Here is a 7,622-nt window from a genome sequence, read left to right on the forward strand (position 1 = left end):
TTATCTATAGATTATATCATTTTAAAATTATTTCATTTTCGTTTAATTAGGCAAAACTTGCTTGAGCCCAAACTTAACGATTTTTGCGTCATTGATAAAATGTATTGAGCTTTGTTTTACAATTTATTTCATAGCATAAGTGTTATCTTAGACAAAGACTCTGGACACTTTGATTAATTAAATATATTTTTTTATTCTTCGGGTAAATGTTTATACCCAAACACGTAGGGTCGTCCCCTTGTCCTTCTTTGAAACATCCTAAATTAATATTTCAAATATTTATGTTCGACTGAAATTCTTTTATTTATTACGTTATTTATTCATCTATTAATGTTTAAATTACATTTGGAAAAACATTTTACATACGTCTTGCGTCAAAGGATAAAAGTGATTCAATATTCTGTTTGGCAAATTTAAAACTCTACAACGTCAAAAAATTAATCTGAAAAGTTTAAACCAGAATTAAAAGAATCTGATGATTTTCATAATCATACATTTATTACCATAGATATAAACAGGACCGTGTTTGGTCGATTCAGATATCACCCTGAAATAGATTAGTTAATTTTAATTGTAAGGACACAGGCAACACAAAAAGGCGATACTGTTTAATCATCGGGACATAAATAAAGATTCGTTATAGCCGTAAATTCGCTATACCCGTATTCGTTATATTCGAGTTTTGCTCTGTAGCTTTAATAGCTTAAAATATCTTTTCTTTATCATTATAGAAAGCCCTCCTTTAATTAAAATCTAAGGAACTGTGTAAACATCACAAGTATATACAGAATGCTTCGTTTTAGTTTGAAATAGACATTTTATACTGTATCAATCTTTTTTTTCTAGAAAAAGAATCTGTTTAACTAAAGTCCATAATACATGTAGTTACTACTTAGCTTAATTTAGTTTTCAGATGAGACAAAATTTAATTTAAAAGCTGCCGTAAACAATTACCGCTCTATGAAAAAGGAAAGCCCTTTTTTTACCTTAAAGGTTACCTAAAGAGGTTGCGTCAACTGATCAAGATATTCATTTATCCTGCAAAACCTTAATATGATATTACATTTTGCTTTAAAAATGGATTATCTGCGAAGAAGAAAGGTATACATGTGCTGAAGAGTACATTGCAGTGCACCAAAATAAATCAAATTTTGGTACATTAGGAACTTCAAAGTGCATTATAACTAACTGCAGGGCTGTAGCTCCCGATCAGGACAAAATTGGATTGTCAACCTGCAAAAAACTGCAATTAATGTCGCACAACAATTTGTGCTAGTTAATCTGTGCTAGTTTTAGACTGACTAACCTTATTTACTCACAAGTTCTGTAAGGAACAACTAGTACCATTAAATTCTTTATGCGAGTTCCTACTGTTATCGTTTCTCTACTTGCCTCAGACTTTCCCCGAAACACGCTAACCGACATTGGAAAGTTAACACCACCCAACTCTACGGGACTGGTGATTGCTGGTACTTTAACATTATATTTTAATATTTTAAATTGATACGTCTTCATTATATGCTGATACTTTGTCTTTATATAAAGATATTTCTTCATTATATGATGGTACTTCACTATTCGGTGGTTCTAAAAAAGATAATCGTAGCCTTGCAATCAAAATACGTTAAAACTCAAAACACGTGGATGTCTGTAAAGTTTTTAACACTGGGATGTTTCTCTGTTACAGAAATTGATCAGATAGGAATAAGGTCCACTGAGACTATTTTAGATCAATATACTCAACACTTCTTGCCATGCAAAATTACATATTGATGATTTTAAAATAGATATAATCAATAAAATCAACTCCCTTCAGTATATCAGTACTTTGATTTGCATTGGTTAGTTATCCTCTAGATATTAAATCAATCTTTGCGGTTTGATTATGAACAAAGAATTCTGACCCAATGACGTCATAGCTTTAGTTAACATTAGTTAACATGCTTTGGTGCTCTTTAGTTTCACAGACGTGATATTGAAGAGTTTTTTCAAATGTTAAGTTTTATTGTTCACATTCTGTCCTTTCGTCTTTATGTTAGAAATATATTTTCCTTTTGTATATCTCTCATACAATTCACATTCTGTAGCATATATTGGCAATACTGCATACACTTCGACAAGAGTTAAAGAAACATTCTGAATTTTGGAAAAAGTGAATGTTTTCGTCAATGTGATATGTATATGTACTTCATTATAAGTTAAAATGTCCTATATTGGAACACTAATTATCAAAAAAATATGAAAAGAAAAATAAAAAAATACAATTGTTCACACCTTAATCATTATTTGAAACATTTATTAATATGTTTTACGGTGCTACCGTTCTGGCGAGCGCAGCAGGAATTACACATACCTTGCATCATTGACAACTTATAGTTTTATTTAGGTATTAACGAACGTCAAAGAATTTTTGAGAGAGTATTGCTCTACAATAAGTATGCCAAAGGTACTAATTTTAATGGTTATGATATATACAGCGCAACCCCCTTCACAGAGAGAAAGAGAGAGAGAGAGAGAGAGAGAGAGAGAGAGATAGAGAGAGAGAGCCCGGTACCTGTTTGTAGGTGTGTAATTTCCCACTTTTAAATTTAATGGTCTGACTATATGCAATATCTACATAACTTTTTTAAACTGTTTATTTTTTCATTTTATTCCTTTTTATTTATTTCAAAATGTCCTATTGTTTATTTCCTCCCTACTCATACATGCACAATTAGCTTAAAAATGGATCGATATGACAGTAAAGTATGGCTCTTGCTAATATATATACATAAAATAGATTAAAAACAAATCATACGTCAATGGGGAAGGTATCGCAGTCTATACTGAAATAGCTAGTACACGCATTGCAGATGTTTGATCCACCTCTAAATTTATCGCGGGAAATATAGCGTGAGTGCACTGTGACGTCATCCATGACTTTGTTCGTCTTTGTTTACGTTTCTCGACTCAATACGGAGGTATGGAAGCATGTTACAAATCTTTTGAGTCTCGCCAAAGCATATGCGATACTCAAAACGTGTCTTCAGACTTTAAGTGACTGTAAATTACGAGTTAAAAGTCGGCCATTTTTGGCATAGCACCACGGGTGAAAACATTAGAGAGCATTACGGACGAAGACAAAAAAATTTGTTTGATGAACTGTAGGTTTAGGTCTTTTTCCCGCGCACACTGGTTCTTAGAGCTCGCTTCGCTCGCTGGCGCAGCGCGCCGGCGAGCTGCGCTCGCTATAATTTTGCAAAAAAGATTATTATTTAATCAAATGAAATCCAATACACTGCAATAAGATACCTGCGTGGAGATCCTGAAAACGTGTGCCGATGACTAGAAGGACTAGAAAGCTCATAAGACGTATTCCGTCCATTCTGTGGCGAAAGATAACGGAATAAATAATAAAGGGAATTTTATATTCAGAATCAACTTATAGCCAATTCAGATGTCATAAAAAGAAAATTTTTGACTTGTAGCGGATACTTTGTTTAATTTTTTTTAGATTATTAATCAAATAAATGAATTTATTTATGATTGAGTGTCGTTTTTACTTTAAATATATGCAATGTATGTATGAGATATTGACAATACATAGAAATATATTAATTTTACATATCATCTTTGCATCAAGCAATACATTCTGGTATTGGTGCTGTGATTAATAAAGTTAAAACTATACAGTTGATTTGTTGAGGAAATATGGAAACCATATCTAGATATATCGGAAGTAATTTTTGTTCTAAAAAGGCGGCAGATAATAAAGACCATTAGTAATATCCTTGTGTTGGTTATATGAATAAGCTTTTAAAAAATAATACATTTAAACAAACTCCTGATACAATATCACCTATAATTAACAAATTGTTAAATCAATCTACCTATCAAGCAAAATGTGAGTATACTTTTCCGCAAACGATTATAGTGCTGAAATCATACATGTCTCTAGATGACCTTTGCTTGTTGAAAAATATATCCAACATAAAAAGAAACACTGAAGTCCAATCCATAGTAGAAGCAGAAATGGTTTCTTATTTATATATGATATCGTCAATATTTGTTGGTTTTAGGTATAGAGGAAATTCGTAAAAATTCGTTGGTTTATGGTATGAAATATGTTAGGTTAGATAGAATTTACAACAAACTACATTTGTCGTATCTTTCCAATCTGCGTGACCAAAAATGAATTTTAAAAGAAAAGTTGTCTGATTCGATGTGACAATGTAAAAAAAATATTTCATCTTGCATAGTAAGTGGGTAAGGTCAGTCCTTTCCTGTGCAATACACATGTATTAAGTGCACAAATGGCTTTTGTACATTCGAATCTGCTCGATTAGTATACATGTTGCAGAATATCAAGAATATGTGATGGCCGAGGTCAGATCACCTTCTATTTACAAGACCACATTGATCATTTCTTCCGTATTTATTTTTGGTTTACCTTTTAATGCCGTGCCTTTTTATCTTTTTTCATTTATTTTGTTAAAATTGACATATGAGCTTATTGGGCAATTTGCTAAATTCAAATCATGTTGTTGAATATATTGTAAAAATGTATACGTGTCCCTATTAATAAATAAATTACTACTTCATGCACTTTAAAAAAGAGAAAGCTGTGTAATTATAAGAGTATAGATGTGCGCTAAAACATTTCAATTAAAGGCATTGTTTGATACTGGTCAATGTGGTTGGTTATAGATGTACATTTTAAAAAACAACAGGATAAAGAAAACAGACATTTTTGTCAACGTCTCTTAAAGCATTCAGCGGTTGTTGCTTCGATGGAAAATGTCTGTGATTGTGTAAACTGATAGTTGTCTTGCCCACAAAAGGAAATAATTTCCTATTAAGAAAACTTTAATTTAAAAAGAAGTTGTTTATTTGTATGCTGCAAGTGTGAAACTAAATCAAACTCAAATTGCAGCTTTGTATGTGATAATTGTTTTGTTTTCAATATTTTTGAGTGACAAGTTTAATTTTCCTCTACCATTCTCTTTATTTAACAGTCTATTTCAAACGGTATCATGCTTATACATCAACTGGCGATCTAGATTTGATAAGTTAAGTTTCTTTCTAATTATTATATGCCGCTCAAGTGGCAAAACTTCAGAAAATCTAAACCGAGAATGAAGTTCACTAAATATAAATGTTACTTTATCATACTTTATCAATTAATCAAACTCGGATATCGTGCTAATTATTTATACAAACATATCCACGAGTTTCAGTTGCATATCGGAAATCCGATTTGGAATTTCCCTTCTATCTATTGTACGTCAACGCAAAGTAGGAATTTTTACAGGGGCAAATGTTGTTAGCCATATATTGTGTACCTTAAGAGAAACAAAATATATTAGTGGATTGTCATATTCTTTTGACAATTTTTGGATAGATAGATAGATAGATAGATAGATAGATAGATAGATAGATAGATAGATAGATAGATAGATAGATAGATAGATAGATAGGGCTTGCAATTTTTTGTGGTGTAAACAAGGCTCGTGCCCTGTTTTTTGTTTACATAGGTTCAATTTTCCAATAAACAATCTTTTTCAAGCTGATTTGTTTATTTTTATTCATTTTAAGCATAAATAAACAGTCCATAGCGTTAAAATAATTTATTTTAGGTCTAAAACTGGAATTTCTACTTCACATTAAAAATGCAAACAAACACTTTGTTTACATAGCAAAGAATGTCAAGCTCTGTAACTCGTTTATAAATCAACGAATGACACTCAAATTTTGGTTGCCTATTAAATCAAATACTGAAATGTCTGATACTTTGTCTAAATTTTACTCAATCCCGGCCTTCATAATTGTAGAAAATTGACACAACGGTATATTATGTAAAATAGGACCCCAAGGAAAAATTTACTACTAACCGTGAAAATCAAACAACTATTATATCAAAGTAGATAATTTTAATCATTAGATTTATTCAATTTTGTGATCCAAGGGAAAATCCACAAGTCGGACGGTATCCGTAATAAAAGTTTTATGAAAACCCCGAAAACTTTAAAACTGCTGAATTAACAAACAAAGTGAACATTTGTATACCGATAACAAATACAGGCACCTGACGTTAGAAATATTTTTTTACAATAAGATTCCAAGAACTTTGACAATAAAAAGATTTGTCACGGTCGCCATTTTGATTTTTAAGACCGACTTATCTGACACGATTTTCTTCATTTGCGATTCATGCAAAATTAATAGGTAAAAAAAAAATCCGTTCGCCAGTTACTACTTTTTGTGTAAACTTGTGCGTCACCTACAAGAATTACGATACAACCGTTCCTTTCATTAAAAATCATACTCCGAAAATCAGAGACATAAATAACAGAGATTTTCAACTCTGCCATTAGCGTGAAAATGTTACGGGACCAACCTTTCTTTGAGAACTACAGGTGCAACAGCAATCTTGTATAAGTCATTAAATTTGAACCTGATAGTGAACATGAACATGAACTTGTAAATATTTTAAGCATGTTTTATTTATGAAATATTTACAAAAACTCTTTATTTAGTTTTTTATTTACTTTTTTAAAACTTATTGACTTTTCACAAAGTAATGGTAATGCATTACTTTACTCATGTAATGGTAATGTAATGCATTACTTCAAGAAAATTAAGTAATGGTAATGGTAATTTAATGCCCCAATTCATGAAGTAATTGTAATGTAATGCATTATTTTACAATGTAATTCACCCCAAGCCTGATTCCAACAAAGCCGAAAAACATTAACATTTAACTTGGTTTTTCATTCGATAAGATTGTATATATTATATGATGTATAAGTCTTCCAAAATGTATAATCTGTTATAGATTTTGCTTACAATGCATTGTTTAAAATTTAAATTCAGTTTAATAAATTAAGGAGCCAACGAACGAGAAGGTAGATTCAGACTTGTTTTTATTTTCTTTGTACAAAATTCCTTTAGAGACGAACAGCAGTCATACCGCAAGTAGTCTGGAAGCCAATGAAACACCTATTTAATTTGTAAAACATCTGTGTATAACCCGTCCCGATTTTAACTTAGGCTTGCGCATGAAGTTTGGTAGTATTCAGGTGAAAGATTGTCAAAATAAAATTCACAACTTTTCAAAAATGGCACATTGCGTTTGGGAACCTTAATTTCGATTCCACCATCAACCTCTTCTATTGATTAATGAGCTCGTACACCAACTGAATCGTCAACGGCGCTGTGCATTCACTTACGTAACTCATTCCACATCTGAACCCGAGCAAGAATATTATGATCAATAAAACTATTTGTTTATTTTCTAAATAGAATTTTGTTTATACACAGAGGACTAAAAAAAGATTTAATGCGTGTTTTTATGATACATATTTACTGAAATGCATGAACACTTTCTGCACTATTTTCTTACGCGTAGACTCAATGCATGTGTTCTACGCGTGCCTTCCGATTTGAGACTTCTGCTGACAGTAAACCAATAGACAGGGTCACATAACCCCGTCTAAAAATGCCTTACTGAAGCATTGTAAACATTAAAATCGGAAAAAGCACACATTTCTAAATGAAGGGACACGTGACTATTAATGGATTAATGGGTCTGTGCGCAATGTGTAACAAGAAAATAAACAACTATAGTGCATTTACAAAGATAC

The sequence above is a fragment of the Crassostrea angulata genome, chromosome 9 (genome assembly GCF_025612915.1).
Source record: "Crassostrea angulata isolate pt1a10 chromosome 9, ASM2561291v2, whole genome shotgun sequence".
In the NCBI taxonomy this organism is placed as follows: Eukaryota; Metazoa; Mollusca; class Bivalvia; order Ostreida; family Ostreidae; genus Magallana; species Magallana angulata.